At 35.2% G+C, this 18216-nt stretch overlaps 1 protein-coding gene across 4 annotated transcripts in view; it reads right to left on the reverse strand.

Moving 5' to 3' along the window:
• GluClalpha (glycine receptor alpha 1) overlaps positions 1–18216 on the reverse strand; it is a 475474-nt gene that overhangs the window by 335785 nt on the left and 121473 nt on the right. For all 4 annotated transcript variants that reach the window (XM_069832489.1, XM_069832490.1, XM_069832491.1 and 1 more), the window contains exon 2: positions 4432–4487. The gene's annotated coding sequence lies outside the window, so the exon portion shown is untranslated. The remainder of the gene's footprint in view (positions 1–4431; positions 4488–18216) is intronic.

Here is an 18216-nt window from a genome sequence, read left to right on the forward strand (position 1 = left end):
CCCTAGTTACAAAATTAGATCACGGTTAATCTCCTGGTATTTTAATCCCTCCATATAGGAAATAGCATATGCAGGAGAGCGCATGTTTTTTAAACTGACGTTAAAACTGTATTGTCTATCGTGCTATCAAAAAGGAGTGCGTTATATGGCAGTAAAAATTTTTAATAGCCTCCCTATCGATGTAAAAAATGAAACTCAAAACATAAAATTATTTAGGGCCAAATTAAAGAAGTACCTAATTTCTCACGCCTTCTATTCTGTAGGTGAATTCATGACATTCAATAACACTTCATGAAATTGATACTAAAACTTTGTGTTGTACTAGTAGACTATATTGTAAATCTCGTCTGTATATATTTCATCTAGACTGTGACTATAAATTAAGATTTTATAATAGTATTAAGTTTTTTGACTTGTTCCATATTCTAGCTGTAAGCATGTATGAATACCATGGAATGTTAATAAATACTATACTATACTATACTATTATTTATCTACTACGCTCCAATAGATGACGCAATAGTAAGCACATTCCTTTCACGGTTAATCTCCTGGTTGGAGAACAGTAGCTGCATCGTATATTTAATTTCTTACAGATAATGCATCTTTTACACCTTATAAATTGTGCCTCTCCATCGTGATTGCGGCTTAAAAATTTGAAGAAAAAAATCTCCATTATAAGATTGAAAACTAGTTACTGCTGATTCTAGGACTAATAGTGCGATTTAAGTACCAATTAATAGTATTAATAACTACTCTGTTAAGACGTACACCAAGTTACTGTCTTGTAACCAGTGTTCAGTCCAGCCAATGTGACGAGCGTTTTTTTTCCTTCAGCGTAAAAAACGAATTGTACACACAGTATTTTTGTTCTTTCATTTAAGTAAGCGTTTCATGATGCTGAAAAACTCTTTAATTGCGTAGATTTGTTGTATTTTATATGATACCATAGCATATTAAGTACATACAGACAAAAATATTATGCTTCAAACGCTTATTTTGTAAAAAAAAAAAAAAGTATAGCTACTAAAAGAGGTCTAGGAACGAAGATATCTTAACATTAAAATATTTATTTCATATGTTCATCTTTTGCCAAAATAAACTTCATATTCTGGCAAAATTATCTTCATATTATGCCGGTCCCCACACAAGTTTTGTTAAAGAATCTCTGGAGAATACTGTTTGCACTCACAAACAGGCCTAAGTAAAATGACGAAATATGTGTCCATCCGTGCCGTTATTCTTATAGCCTACACTTCTGGACTTCGCAGGCTGAAGATGAGGGCTGCAGCCCATGAAACGAACGATATAGAAGTGAAATAGCCACACTGGGAAAGTGCGTAGAACAGAGCAATTTCTTCGCCCCCACATGGTGGCCAATTTCACGCTTCGAGTGTTTTACACCCTCGAATATCCCCATCGAGATTTTATAGAAACTGTATGAGGGAAGAGAAAGCAAGGTAACTGCCCAGGGCTTCTTTCTAGGAAAGAGTATGATACAATTATAGTAGCCATTTCTTCCAGGGGGTTAAATCCACCTTCAAGCAGAGATATTTGTTATATTACCTGAGAAAATCGTCATTAAAAATCTCAAGGACAGACAATGCCTATTAATACAAACATGCAGAAAGAATCTTAGAAGATAGAGCCAGTTTAGTGCTAGTTTTGTGTGTTTAACATAAAGATAAACTATAAATGACAATTAAAATTTATTACATGTGCCGTCTATGCTTATCCTTATTTAACAAATATATTGGTTATACAATATTTTGTTACATAATATATTTATTTAAACGTTTTCGGCTCTATGGAGCCATCATCAGAAACAAGTAAGCCCATATGTATGGTGTGAGTACACTATATGTTGCCGTACAAGTAAACTCAATTAATATTAAAAATTAAAATGACATGTTTCTATGTAAAATCAATAATTGTATGGCAGAAATTACAATATAAATACAAAGCGGCTCTATGGGCCGTAATAAAGTGTTACAATTGCTGATGATAAAATTAACTAAAATACTTTAAAATTGTTAAGATCAGAATTAATAGTCGTCCAGTTTGATGGTTATGTAGCTTTCCATATTTGGTGGGAGCTGGGACAACAGCTGTGGGGAAGAAAGTATCAAATGTAATATCTATACTCAAAAATTTCAATGATGCTCGTTACCAGAACAAAGTATATACATATCTCAATGCTATTAATGCCAAGATCTTAATAATTCAATATATTTGTTAAATAAGGATAAGCATAGACGGCACATGTAATAAATTTTAATTGTCATTTATAGTAATTAGCTTATCGGCCCCATCATGCCTCTTAAAAACAAAGATAAACGTTTTCAATAGATATGTTTATAAAATTTGTAACCTAAAAATAAAAATGGACAAAAAATGAAATAACAAATCGGTTTGAAGATTATTTACATTATAAATTTAAAAGCACAATCCTAAATTATATGTCAAGGTCATTCAGAGACGAAATAAAACACTAATTTTTCTTCATATCTTCATCATCATCATCATCATCATCATCATCCTTCTAAGCTATGGGAGCTTTTCACTGCTGAATTAACAATAAAATGCCATCGTACTCTATATGTACATATCTTCCTCCAATCAGAATTTTTTCAAGTTTTCATGTCTTTTTCTAAGTTATCTACTAGGCTATAATTAATATCGAAGTCTTGAGCTTCCCAGTGACTGTCCGTGTGGTAGTTTTTCCAAACTGTCTTATATTTTTTTTTTCTCTGGTTCCTACAGTCCTGTCCATTTTAGCCTTTAATCCTTGATTTTTTTGCAACTACACTAAAACCTCGTTAATCCGGACTCGATACGCCGGACTTCGCTTAATACGGACAAGCAAAAAAAAACTATGATTTTGGAAAAATTAAAGAACCTTGTTTTAAGACTTACTTTTATAATTAGAACTATGGAACCAACTTCCGCAGCAAAAGTTTCGAGTGATGCAGAGCCAACATCATGTTCCTAAGTTATATTCTGTTATGCCACGTTTAGTTAATTATTCCATTCTTCACTTCAATATATTCATGAATTCTGTGGGAATACATCTTCTGAAGGTTACAATATATCGGTGTAAGGGTTCTGATAAAGAATAAGGTATTTGTTTATGTACTGATGTTATGGCAGGCTTGATGTATTCACAGAATTCTATCGTTATTGATATTTCAATTTTGTTATTTGTACTCTCCTCTCTTAGTTGAGCCTTCACCATCTCTTCCTTCTCCATTAGAATATTTGAGTACTTGAAGTAAATAACGATCTAAGTGCCATTTTCAAACGTTCTAGGAAAATGAAGTTACTGCACATACACGCCCTACCAATTATGAACACCTGATAAAACAATAAAGAAGAGAGTCTGGATTGTTATCCTTATTTGTGTTATAGTGTTAAATACAAAAATTGTTATTCCAGTAGAAACACAGTTTTCATAAGCATGGCACATAGATCTTTATTTACTTGAAACCTTCATTTTCACCTGTCCATTTGTTTGTCGGCTGTCGAGCTAAATTGTAATTCAGTTTCATAGCAGCGTAGTTATCCACGGACGATCCCGTTGTAGGCCAAAAGGTGTTTGGATGTTTTAAGTTGAGAAGAAATGACGACAAAAATAATTATTTCCATATTTAAGGGGAAGTTACAGTTTTGAGCAAAATGTTTGTTCATTTGTGATTCAGTGTGAGCTCAATGGGGTTATTCCGCGTGGGAACAAGCCTGGTACAAGTCTTTCCACTTCCTTGAATGAACACTTTTTTTTTTTTCTTAGATGGAGGTTCCTCATCATCAGAATTTCGCTTCCCTAAATATTTAGACAGCATAATTAAAAACACCGATTAATTTCGATTTACTATTTGTTACTTGGACCACACAACAGAAACACAAAGACACATTTCCAATCAAAATGAATACCCGGATTTACGCTTCCTCAAGACTTCACTATCGACTATCGATTAGTGAGCAAGTGATCATAATCGAGTTATCACTCGTACCGTAGAGATGTATGCAAAAGAACTGACTTTGCAATGTTACAATCGATTAGACAAATGATGTTACAGAACATGGAAAAATTAAAACTACTGAAATTAACTTTTACTAAGTATTTGTACTTAATTAGGGAAAAGCGGGGAATTGATATATTAAATCGGGAAGCCGGGAATAACAAATTCACTAAATTTTGGGAGATCCTGAAAAATTCGTAAAGTCTGACAAAGTTAGCTACTGGCACAGCTAAAGTTACACATTTTCGAAATAATGATTAGAAAATTCATAGCTCGAAAACTGTGTCTCGTAATAAAAACGTGTATTTACATTTATTATAGTAAATAACCAGTCCGTTTATCTCCTAATGTACTCACATAACTTTTTAAGAATCAGCTATATTAAGTTTGAAATTTAAATTGCAGTACTCACTCAAACTTTTGTTGGAACTGCAAAACTCGTCATTCTATCTTCACTCCTCTCCGTATCTGAAAGAAAGAAATAATATTTTTACACAAACGTGTATAAAATCTCACCTATGAATTCAATATTGTCATACAATTCATTAAAAAACAAAGGATAAGATTCGCACATTATCACTATATAAAATGCGTTCAGTTTAAAAGAAGATCGCACAATGAAGACTATACAATGTAACTATGTGTATATTTTGTTTGAAGTAGTAAGTAATATGTATTCGTAAACTAACATATCACTTACTTTCTTACAAAGGACTTTTAGAGGACCCGAAGGTTCATTGCCGCCCTCGCATAATCCCGCCACGAGTCCTTATCCTGAGCAAGAATAATCCAGTCTCTACCATCATATCCCAACTCCCTCAAATCCATTTTAATATTATTCTCCCATCTACGTCTCGGCCTCCTCAAAGGTCTTTTTCCCCCTCAGGTCTCCCAACTAACACTCTATACACGTTTCTTGATTTACCCATCCTACATGCTACATGCCCTGCCCATTTCAATCGTGAATCTAGTTTCGGCGTAGCTCAGGTGGAAAGTGCGCTCAGCGCGCATAGCAGAGATTTTTTTTTAATTTAACGGTTTATTTAACGACGCTCGCAACTGCAGAGGTTATATCAGCGTCGCCGGTGTGCCGGAAATTTTGTCCCGCAGGAGTTCTTTTACATGCCAGTAAATCTACTGATATGAGCCTGTCGCATTTAATCATACTTAAATGCCATCGAACCCGCAACCTCGAGCATTGAAGGCCAGCGCTATACCAACTACGCTACCAAGGGCGACCATAGCAGAGAGGTTCTGGGTTCGATTCCCGGTGCCAGAACGAATTTTTCTCCAATAATAGATACAATCTCTTTCTATCTTTAAAAATATGGATTATATAAAAATGATTCTGTTACAAAAACTTAGTGAAAATTTATATTTTTTGTATGAACATAATTAATTATTCCAGAATGGATGTATTTAGATCAATGAATTTTGAGATAGAGTTCGAAATTATCTCAAGTCATTCTTCCACACCTCAATAATCTGCTACTTCACTTCCTCACTCCTGAATTTCGACCCATTTAATTTTTTTTCGAGGAAGAAATCTAGCCGTTCCACACTTGTAGGAAACTCCACAACTGTTTAATACAATAGAGGGAATAAGCTGTTTCACCAGTAGGCTGTTAAATGTTATGATGTAAGTGGAAGTGGCGGTCCCTGATAAATTTGCTGCGAATTTAAAACTCGAGAGAATGTTAGGAAATTGAATTTTTTTCCTGAAGAAAATGAAGAAACAATCTGGATTTTAATGCATCAACGAGCTGTAACAATTTGTTTAAACAAATATAATATTTACACCAGAAACTTTTCAGATATTTATAACTCTATCCCAAAATTCATTGATTTAAGTGCATTCATTCTGGAGTAATTCATTTTTCTCCTACAAAAAAAAAAAAAAAAAGTAATTTTAACAAGTTTTAATAACAGAGAAAAATTGTTATATAATCTACAGTTTGATAGATACAGTAGAACCCCGATTATCCGTCACCCTGTTAACCGATTGTTGGATTATCCGTCTGTCATTCTCTCCTTTTTTGTTGCAGAAAAAATATTGAGTACTACACAATACATTAGTACGTATTTTTTTTATAGAGAGTGATATTACAAGCTTTTGCCCTTACACATTATGATCTACTGTTCGAGTGACCTGTTTAATTTCTCTGCAGAACGTCTTCCAGAACTGCCAAAAGAATACATGTTGTGCTAAGTATCGAAGAGAAGTGCATATAATTGAGTGGTTTTGGAAAAGAGGAACTGTGGTTCATCTCACATCGGAATACGAAATTGGAGTTACAATTGTGCGAGATTTAATAAAAAAACAAGGATAAAAGTGTATAAATTACTTAAATCTATAACATGAGACCTATACTTTTCCTCTCTTTCCACAGAAATTCATGATAGGAAGTTTCCTTGACCCTTGGAAACCCGTCATTCATTCATTCATAATTTTCTGTCAGTGCAAACCCAGCATTCTCCAGTCTTTCCTATTTTCTGCCTTCCTCTTAGTCTCCGCATATGATCCATTTATATTAATGCCGTCTATTATTTGATATCTTGTTCTGCCCCGAAATCTTCTCTCGTCCACCATTTCTTCCAGTGAATCCTTCAGCAGACAGTTTCTTCTCAGTCAGTGACCCAGCCAATTCCTTTTTCTCTTCCTGATCAGCTTCAGCATTATTCTTTCCTCACCCACTCTTTCCAACAAAGCTTATTATACTTATAACTTCTGGTCCACTACCTAATGTGTTAAAACACATGACTACGGAGAAAATTAAGAAACTGCATTATGCAACACTTAATTTATTAAAGTTTTCTGTGGTACGGATTATCCGATTTTTTCGATTAACCGTTCAGCCCACCCCTTTCATTACCACGGATAGTAGAGGTTCTACTGTAAAGAGATTGGGTTTACAGTAAAAAACTTCATTTTTCACATACATTTTGCCCCTTCATAACCATCAGGGAATTCCAGATAACTATAATGAGAGGAGTGAAATATCTCTTTCTGGTAGAACCCTTATCACATGAGACAATTCAAAATAAACTAGGATGAACTCAAACGATAGTACGAGTTTCCGGTTCTGATATAGATTCTAAGTGCTTCGTGATCGGGACCCTGGGATTATCAGGTATGGTCTGGCATGGACCTGGATTTGTCAGTATGAGACGGTATGGCGCACCTGTCAGCATCGGATTCACGAATATCACTCAGCCACTTGTCGGACTTACACTTGAACAATCATCGTACATATAGGGTACTCAATGGGTCAAAGCAACTGTAAAGATCCGTTCGGAGTCCGGCCCTCTAAAAAGCCAAACAAACAGAACACTGGCACCAGTCAGTGTAGCTGGTACTTTGCTTGCGTGCTGTACTGGAACGATGAAGATGGGCCAGAAGCATGTCGGTGGTGCCTGCCAGTATACGTACAGCTGTCATAATCCCTCTTCCAATGTGTCAGACATGTCCAATCAAAAAGACATACATTTTCAGATTCTCAGGTAAGCAAAATAATTCGCAAACTAGTACCACCGTCAACCAAGTAAATGGCTCAGTGGGAAACACTAGACTCGCATTCTGAAGGTCCCGTGTTCGAATCCCTGAATCGTTCAATCTGACGGTGGCTTTTAGAGGTTTTCTCGATGTTAAAGAACTATTCTGCTGTTTTTACTAAGAAGTGGAGGTAAACAAAGCACATGATAGCTAATTCTGTGGCTCAGTGCAAGAACCATGTAACTCTCCTATAGCTTGTTCTGAGGAAATCGAAGTAAAAGGAAATTGTAAGCACTGTACATAAAGGTAATGCAGTATGTTGTCACCTCTCTTCTGTCTCTGATGTGGATACAGAGGCCTAGACAACAGTCACAATAAGAAGTATGATAAATTAAATCAGGCTCGCAGAACAGGGCGACAATTGTGGCGTTGCGTCACTCATCGAAAACGTCACGCATCCCTTCCGTCTACCCCCGCGTCATCAACTTGGTAGAGGAGGGGATTTGTATTGAGCGTCTGTGTTATGTGATTGCGTACGGGGCACAGTGACGTCATTCAACGTGCACGGGGAACCAACGCTTTCCCCATACTTTTCACCCCTCTCTCACCGGTTCTGTAACCCTGAATTAAATATTCAGATCCGTATTCATAACATTTTCTATTTTGGGGGGAGTGTTACAGTGTTCTTGCACTGAATCACACAATCTATTCTCTGCAAGGTATTGCTTTTTATTGGTCTGACGTGGCTAATTTTCCTATTTCTTGGAACCGTTTTTGAGTCTTAAAAATTGTTGAAACAAAAACATCAGTAAATTCTCTTTTAATTCCCTTAATATCACCAACCGTGACTTCGGGGTATTTCTCAGCGAACTTATAAAACACATTTAGTAAAATTCTCTTTTATCATCACATGTTAAAGGCTTTCCTTGAAAATGTTTCTCAGAGAAAGCCATAATTTGCGAGCAGCATAAGTAACATCTAACAGTGAATGTAGTGAGAGTGAAAGTGAAGATAAAAAAGACGATTTCTCTTTTCGAAATTCGATAAAACTATGAATCAGCGGAGGAATTGATGAAATTTTCTGAACGAAAAGTTACATTTGTTGGGATCAAATTTCTGCATATTTAAAGGACAAAACTAAAGTTCTTCCAATCATTTATTATCATAATACATTGCTCTCTTAAGAGGTTAGGTACAGCTTACAGCAGTAAAATTTTGGAAATATTCAACATTTTCCCCCATTACTGTATCTTGTACATTAATGAAAATCAGTACGTGTAAAACACTGTCCTTCTGCTATATGAAAAAAATATTTTTATATTTCAAAATGTTGTTCACTGTGCAGTGAGGAAGCGTTTCCCACATAACTCAAAAACTATCCAACATTCTGTGATGAAATTTTTTGTGTGTATTTATGCATGTCATATTTACAATATGAGGCAAAATGACTTCTCTACCTTTGATAGATTGTCTGGTAAAAATAAATTCATTCAAAAATGGTCAAATATCAGTATTTTCTCCTAACACAAAATAAAAAAAAATAGTATTTATTAAGGAATATAGTTGAAAGATCATGATATTGTAAACATGAGTTTCAGCAATAAAATAAAAGAGAGAGAACATGAAAAAGTTAACAAGTTTATGAGTTATGAGGGAAAAGCTTCATCACTCCACTGTAAACTGCCACAATTTTAGATTTTGAAAAAAGATGTATGAATAATTTTTTTTAATCGCAAAAATATTTTTTTTCCATATAGCAGAAGGACAGTGCTATACACATACTAATTTTCATTACAGACGTGGACAAATTATTAACAAAATGGACGATTTTTATGATAATTCTGTTTACAAAATTTGACTTTTCAATTTAGACTACATTTGACAATTTTGGATATTTCCATCATTACAGTAGACAGAAATATGCAAAAATGTCAACTGTAGTTTAAATTGAAGAGTCAAGTTTTGTAAAAATATATAATAAAAGTGTTCAATTTTGCTAATAATTTGTAAATTAGCAAAATTGTCAACTGCATTGAAGAGTCAAATTTTGTAAAAATGTAAAACAAAAATCTTCAGTTTTGCTAATAATTTCGAAATATCCAAAATGTCAACTGTAGTACAAATTGAAGAATCGAATTTTGTAAAAATATACAACAAAAACCTTCAGTTTTGCTAATAATTTGTAAATATGCAAAAATATCAATTGTAGTCCAAATTGAGGAGTTAAATTTTGAAAAATATACAATACAAATCTTCAATTTTGCTAATAATTTGGAAATACACAAAAATGTTAACTGTAGTCTAAATTGAAGAATCATATTTTGTAAAAATATATAATAAAAATCTTAAATTTTGCTAATAATTTGTCCACGTCTGTATTGTACAAGTTACAGTAATGGAGGAAAAAAGTTGAATATTTCCAAAACTTTAATGCTGTAAGCTGTACCTAACCCCTTAACTTGACTGAGCATATTGAGAATTCAATCAATGGCTTTCCAAAAACACTCTACGAAATGTTTCATATAAAACAATTTTTATCTCGAGAAGAAAGCAAAAACGAGCAAAATTGTATTTAACTTTTTGTTCGAAATGTGTATATCAAATAATAACCCTCTGAAATTAATGGCATTACTTACGATTCAAATTGTATATAGGCCTAGTTAAAGAGTGTAGCTTTGAATACGATCCACGTTAAAAAAGAATTCAGCGTTTGAAAACGCTAAAATTAGCTCATATATGCCGATGCAGATTCCGCTTTGTTTCCGAGTTATGGTCAGTTCTGTTTTCCACTAATTCAGTTATACTCAGCTAGTGTAACTAATTCCATTCAATTGTTTACAAACAAAGCACGAAATCTTATTACGGTCTTAATGCCTGCAGTATAAACCGTACCTCATAACTACGGCCATTCCAGTTCGTCCTCTTGACAAGCGATATGCGTCGCAACTAAACAGTACGAGTTTATGGACATGGTACTGCATCTCATTTCAGATGACTAGGTACAGCAGAAACTTTTTGAAAAAGAAACTGACGGGTCGTGAAGGTCCGATTACACGGTTTGTGACCTATTCGTACCAGAATCCCCTATATCAGTACCGTACCTGTAGGTACACCTGAAATTCGGTATGGCACAGTTGCGCCCCGCGGTCAATTGGGAGGCCTAGGCATGGCATAATTGCGCCCCGAAGAAGTCAGGTAGCAGATGGGACGTGGCATAGTTGCGCCCCGAATAAATCAGGTAGCAGATGGGACATGGCATAGTTGCGCCCCCAAAGAAATCAGGTAGCAGATGGGACATGGCATAGTTGCGCCCCGAAGAAATCAGGTAGCAGAATGGATATGGCATAGTTGCGCCCCGAATAAATCAGGTAGCAGAATGGACATGGCATAGTTGCGCCCCGAATAAATCAGGTAGCAGAATGGACATGGCATAGTTGCGCCCCGAAGAAATCAGGTAGCAGATGGGACATGGCATAGTTGCGCCCCCAAAGAAATCAGGTAGCAGATGGGACATGGCATAGTTGCGCCCCGAAGAAATCAGGTAGCAGATGGGACATGGCATAGTTGCGCCCCGAAGAAATCAGGTAGCAGATGGGACATGGCATAGTTGCGCCCCGAAGAAATCAGGTAGCAGAAGGGACATGGCATAGTTGCGCCCCGAAGAAATCAGGTAGCAGAAGGGACATGGCATAGTTGCGCCCCGAAGAAATCAGGTAGCAGATGGGACATGGCATAGTTGCGCCCCGAAGAAATCAGGTAGCAGATGGGACATGGCATAGTTGCGCCCCGAAGAAATCAGGTAGCAGAATGGATATGGCATAGTTGCGCCCCGAATAAATCAGGTAGCAGAAGGGACATGGCATAGTTGCGCCCCGAAGAAATCAGGTAGCAGATGGGACATGGCATAGTTGCGCCCCGAAGAAATCAGGTAGCAGAAGGGACATGGCATAGTTGCGCCCCGAAGAAATCAGGTAGCAGATGGGACATGGCATAGTTGCGCCCCGAAGAAATCAGGTAGCAGAAGGGACATGGCATAGTTGCGCCCCGAAGAAATCAGGTAGCAGAAGGGACATGGCATAGTTGCGCCCCGAAGAAATCAGGTAGCAGATGGGACATGGCATAGTTGCGCCCCGAAGAAATCAGGTAGCAGATGGGACATGGCATAGTTGCGCCCCGAAGAAATCAGGTAGCAGAATGGATATGGCATAGTTGCGCCCCGAATAAATCAGGTAGCAGAAGGGACATGGCATAGTTGCGCCCCGAAGAAATCAGGTAGCAGATGGGACATGGCATAGTTGCGCCCCGAAGAAATCAGGTAGCAGAAGGGACATGGCATAGTTGCGCCCCGAAGAAATCAGGTAGCAGAAGGGACATGGCATAGTTGCGCCCCGAAGAAATCAGGTAGCAGAATGGACATGGCATAGTTGCGCCCCGATGGGCATAGTACACACGAAAGTGATTGTCATAAAATAAATAAATTACTTTAAAATATTACAGTGATAGCTGCATTGAAATCAGGTGGACCTAGCGTATGATCAATTTTGCTATTTAAAATAACACTTTTTTATTGATCACACACAATAAATTAACTGCATTTTTTGTTTCTACATCGATATCTTAACCCTATGGTACAGGGTTTCGAAAATTGAAACTTAAAACCATTGTGAATTATTAACTCTTCACCCTTTTCACTAAACTTAACATTCATTTTAAATTAACCTCACTATACGCCACAGACGGTGTGAAAATCACTAATAAAATGCCAAGACTGCTAAGGCCCCATATTCCAACGGCTCACTCATTTGAATATGTCAGTTAATAAAGTACTGCCAACTTCATGGTGTTCATTTTAACAGTAGGCTATCAATAATCACTGCATAAACAGTAGAAAAACAGTTAATAAAATACTGCCAACTTTATGGTGTTCATTTTAACGGTATCGATAATGAATATTAAATCGAATAAGAAATTAAAAAGGTTGATTGATTACGAGGCTCGAGTTTCCGTAGTGCCTTTTTCCTCTACCTATTTCATCGGGGCGCAACTATGCCATGCCCCTTTCTCTACCTGATGGGAACGGGGCGCAACTATGCCCTGCCCCCTGAAATTAAGGGGATTGGGTAATCTCAGGGTATGGCTGTTGTGTATGGATGAAGAAATTTTGCTATTACCCTTCAACTTTTCAATCTATCAATTTATAACTTTCACATCACACACATAAATGGAGGGAAAGAAGACAGAGGACGGACACTGGAAAGTTTTCTTTTCTCAATCGTACTATCAGGGACTGGAATGCTTTACCTGCAGACTTACTAGAGGCTTCACCAATAACCAAAAATGTATTTAAAAATAGGCTTGACTTTATTAATAGACGGTAGTATATTATACACACTATTTAAAGGGTGTAATTGATATATTATTATTTGAAGTGTTGTATCAGTGAGGAAGTGTGTTGTGTCAGTGAAGTGTGAAGTGTGTAGTGTCAGTGAAGTCTATTGTTTAAGCGAAGTGTTTGTGTCAGCGAAATTCTATAGTTCATAGCTGCTGTGCAAAGTATTTGAATAGTGAAATGGTTTTGAAGTGTTAGTGAAATCAGGTTAGAATCAGTGCAGTGAGTGAGTGAGTGAGTTGATAGCGAAATAAGTGTAGTGCCGAAAGGTACTTGTGCAGGTATGAACTTAGGGTTAAGATACAAATTAGATTTACTCTAAATGTTATTTTAAGTGATCGTGCTTCATTTAATTTAGGATGCTCCTGTTATTATTATTATTATTATTATTATTATTATTATTATTATTATTATTATTATTATTATTATTATTATTATTATTATTATTATTAATCATTATTATTAACTATTATTGTTTTTTAATAGTTGTGTTTATTATTAATTAATTGTCATTATTGAGTGTAATTAGTTACCACTGCCACCGGGTATATACCTATTTGCAGTGTGAATACATACATACATACATACATACATACATACATACATACATACATACATACATACATACATACATACATACATACATACATACATACATACATACATACATACAACATAACATACATAACATACATTACATACATATTTGCAGGTATATTTTGGTTTAAAATTATCTTTCTACCTCATACACTTGAATTTATACAAATTTTGAACCTGAAAAATATTAATTAAATTTAAGTTGAAAACATATATAATTTAGAAACATTTTTCTCACAAACTCTTTCCACTACACACTCCTAAAAATGCAAGCATATTTCTAATGCAATTGCCGCAATTATCACATTATGAATATTCGTTCAATAGGAAAAAAATATTTTCCATCCTGAAAAAAAGTTAATTAAACAATTTAATATTTTTTTACACTCTTCTGGCTGTAAAATTCATAATGATTTTGATAACTATGTGAAAGTAGCCATGCTTTTTCACCACCATATGAAAAAGTAGTATGCAAAATTTCAGCCTCCTGGCCCCAGTAGTTTCTGAGAAAAATGTTCCTAAATTATCCAGGTTTATAATTTAAATTTAATTAACTTTTTCAGGTTTAAATTTTTTTATAAAATCAAGTAGGCCTATATGAGATATATGCATAACAGGTAGAGTTAAATTTATGGGTAATGCAATTCAATGTATGTTTTCCAGTTCGAAAACTATCCAATTCAAAACCACGCAACTTTATGCTTCTAGATTATTTGCGATCAGTTCCAGTTCTAATATTGTGTACTAAATTTGATTACACTGCAAAGTATACCCAGCGACTAATTTAATCGTGTCTAAATGATGAATCCATCAATGTAATGGATCCCACATATTAAGTTACTTCATTTTATATGGGGTTATTCAAAATTAAGTAAATTTTGTTTTATTTTCACAGCAAATTCATACATGTGACTTAGGTTCTGGCTGATATTTACAACTTTTATCATGCAGTACATCAGAAGAAAAAACATTAGTTTGGATACATCTCAAGTCTGATTAGTGAAATATGTCACCAGATAGCGATGCATACAATTCAGGGGGAAAGGAACTAGCCGCCACACCCTAGTATCTCCTGGCTTGTTGACTCATGAGCGATGTTTTACTGGTATCACTTATGAAGTTCCAACCTGTCTTCGGACGGTTGATTGAAGAACAACACTTTTGTTTCAATTGTTTCGCTATTGTTGTTACGGCAAATAAAACAGCAATTCAAGCAACTTTTGTGACAGTTAATGTGTATTTATTGCAAATTCGTGCCTTAAGGGGTTAGGTACAGCTTGCAGCAGTAAAATTGTGGAAATATTCAATATTTTTTTCCTCTACGAGTATTACTGTATCTTGTACAATAATGAAAATTGGTATGTGTAAAACACATACCAATTATGAAAAAAAAATATTTTTACGATTAAAAAAATTATTTACATGTTTATTTTCAAAATTCAGTTCAGTTCAGTGATGAAGCCTTTCCCACATAACTAAAAAACTATCCAACATTCTGTCATGAAATTTTTTGTGTGTATTTATACATGTCATATCTACAATATGATGCAAGAACACTTCTCTACATTTGATAGATTGTCTGATAAAAATAAATACCGTTTAAAATGGTCAAATATCAGTATTTTCTTCAAACACAAAATAAAAAAATGTATATATTTATTAAGGAATGTAGTTGAAAGAGCATGATATTGTAAACATGAGTTTCAGCAATAAAATAAAAGAGAGAGAACATGAAAAAGTTAACAAGATTATGAGTTCAGGGAAACGCTTCGTCATTGCACAGTGAACTGCCACAGTTTTTAATTTTGAAAAAAAAAAAACAAATATATGTAATTTTTTATCGTAAAAATTACTTTTCCATATAGCAGAAGGACAGTGTTTTACACATACCAATTTGGACAAGATACAGTAATGGACGAAAAAAAAGTTTATAATATTTAAAAAAAATTACTGTTGTAAGCTGTACCTAAACCCTTAAAATAATGGTTTTACCTCTGCTAATACGAATTAAACTTACTTAATGTCACTATGAATGTAAAAGAGATTGTTCTGGTGCAAGGATAAGAGTCAGAACTCTGCTATTGACTCTGCAATTTGTCCTCAATTGTGGAAGGTTGCAAATCAATTGACAATCAAGTCACGATACTTCATTCCTTCTGCATCCTATATACAGTAATAATGACCTGGAACTCCACAGCTGTGGAGTAACGGTTAGAATGCCTGACCGTGAAACGAGCTGGCCCGGGTACAAATCCTGGTTGGGACAAGTGACCTGGTTGATATTTTTTCCGGGGCTTTTCTCAACTCATTAAGAGCAAATGCTGTGTAACTTTTGGCGTTACAGTCTTGACTCATTTCGCTGGCATTATCACCTCCATCTCATTTCAAACGCTAGATACTCATAACAGTTGATACAGCGCCATAAAATAACCAATTTAAATAGTTTGAAGAGCTACAAACTTTAACATGTCACATTTTGCGCAGATCTCCAGCAGCTGAATCAGATGTAGCCCACCACTGGGGTGTGTTTCATTCAGTTATGACTAGACTTCGTGGAATTGCCACGAGAATCGTAAGGTTTACTACGCACGCGGTATAGACTGTATGAGAAGGGGACGTGCAACGGATCGAGTATGCCTCTGATGTAAACACTGAGCAGTATACTGCGGTTACAATAAAACCTGTATCCTGCATTCAAGAAATATAATGAATGATCATTGAAGTAGGAAACGTCTGAACATGTAAATACACAATTATTTTGTAGTGAGATATATTAACTCTTAAAATTTAATGTAATATACTCACATCATCCTTGAATATGTGCATTGCAGTGAAGAGTTACGTACATTTTGAGCGACTGCAAAGTAACCTCCTCCGATGGTCACTCAAACAGTTTTTTATATTGGGAATATGAACGTTCAATATCACACGATGTAATAGATGCATATTTGAAGAACAGAAAGTCACTACTTTTTAGTACACCAACTTCAGACGTCTTGCCGTGACCTAATACTACATCTATATATATAATTTGAACTGGTAATGGAAATTACGGGAAAACGGCCGAACGGATTTTAATAAATGGCCCCTCGTTTTGAAGCTTGGAACCCAAAGTTTTTCGGAAAAGTAGTAGTTTTCAGTGAAATGTCAATTTTCCTACATAATTTTCCCATCTTCCAAAATCCATCTGTTATCAGTTTTGAGAACTAATTTTATCGAATCACGGCCGACTTGATTGAATTTCAGAACAAAACACAAACTACAATAAACAATAGGCTATTACACGAAGGCCATGACCTGCAGCATTGCCGACATATTTAGAGCTCAATTCAATTTGTTATTAAAAACTGATTCTGCAGTGTATAACAATTTTCTGAGTACTGCTGAGTATTGGATATTCAAATCTACGAAACTTGAGTGGTTTGATGACATTATTACCATTAGAAATTAAATATTATTATAGTTAATATCATGATGCATCTATTTTTCACTAATTGTACATAATATTGATGCTATATTGATGACATGAAAGTGAAACGTTTTGAGGTTATGTAAGTAAATGTAGAGAATATATTAATTTAGATCTTCATTTTTATAATTTACTGAGTGGCTCCTATATATAACTACAAAACTTAAGTAAGATAATATTGTTATTAAAAATAAAATATTTTTATACTTATTAGCCCAGTGGGGTTGGGTCTTTTTCATATACTTAATGGCGGTGTAGTGTAGATATTGATATGTGTCATTGTCTTCAGTATTGGCTCGACAGAGCGCAAAAATTACAGTTCCTAAGGAAAGATCAAGAGGTATTACTTACTGATAAAATAAGAGGCCTAGAAAATTTTGTAGTCTCCAGATCATTTCAGCAAGATCTCTTAGTAGGATAAAATGATTTTACGCTCTACATTTCAAGTTCTACATGCAGCAGCTATACGAAAATGCTATTGTTCGAAAGCTTAGCAAACCTGACATTTTTTTAACTTTCGCCTACAATCCACAATGACCTGAAATAGCTACTGCTATCGTCCTGACATTGATATTTGCGTTTGCGCGTTGAACTCAAAAACTGAAGTTGGATAGGTTCAAGAGAAAGTATTTGGCTTAAAAAAATCCATTCAGAGGGAGTATGTTTCATTATTATGGAAGCATACAACTACTAAAAATACAAGTATTCTTCATTGAAAATAAATCTGAAAAATTTTTATTTGAACGTCTAACGAACTTAGTTTGCAGTAGCATTTGCTGCACAAGCCACTAGTCATTTATAATACGAAGTTGTGAATAGGCAGAATTTTTAGCAATAATGTTTCTCAACTTACCTTTCACTTTTTCTGAAATTAGTGAATTGTTATTTTGCATAACGGTTTGTGATACTTTATACACTATATTAAGGGCTTCTGACAGTTGTAGATTAGACGATTCTAACAGGGTGATGCTTTTGGACACGATTTTAAAATTAGAATCAATGAACAGAATATCTTCCAGTAGCTGTTCAGAAGGCAATGATTTTACAGCTGCAACAGCGGAACTGTCTATGCTATCCAAGCCATCAATTACCTCCATTATTTTGCCGTAATATTTTGCATAATAATTAACAGCATCCAACCACGTTTTCCAACGGGTCAAAACTGTCTGCGGGGGTAAGGATATTCTAGGAGCAATTGTTTGGAACAGCAACACTCTCATTGTAGTATGTTTGATTGAATCCTTGTCTG

This window comes from Periplaneta americana, chromosome 8 (assembly GCF_040183065.1).
Source record: "Periplaneta americana isolate PAMFEO1 chromosome 8, P.americana_PAMFEO1_priV1, whole genome shotgun sequence".
Taxonomy (NCBI): domain Eukaryota; kingdom Metazoa; phylum Arthropoda; class Insecta; order Blattodea; family Blattidae; genus Periplaneta; species Periplaneta americana.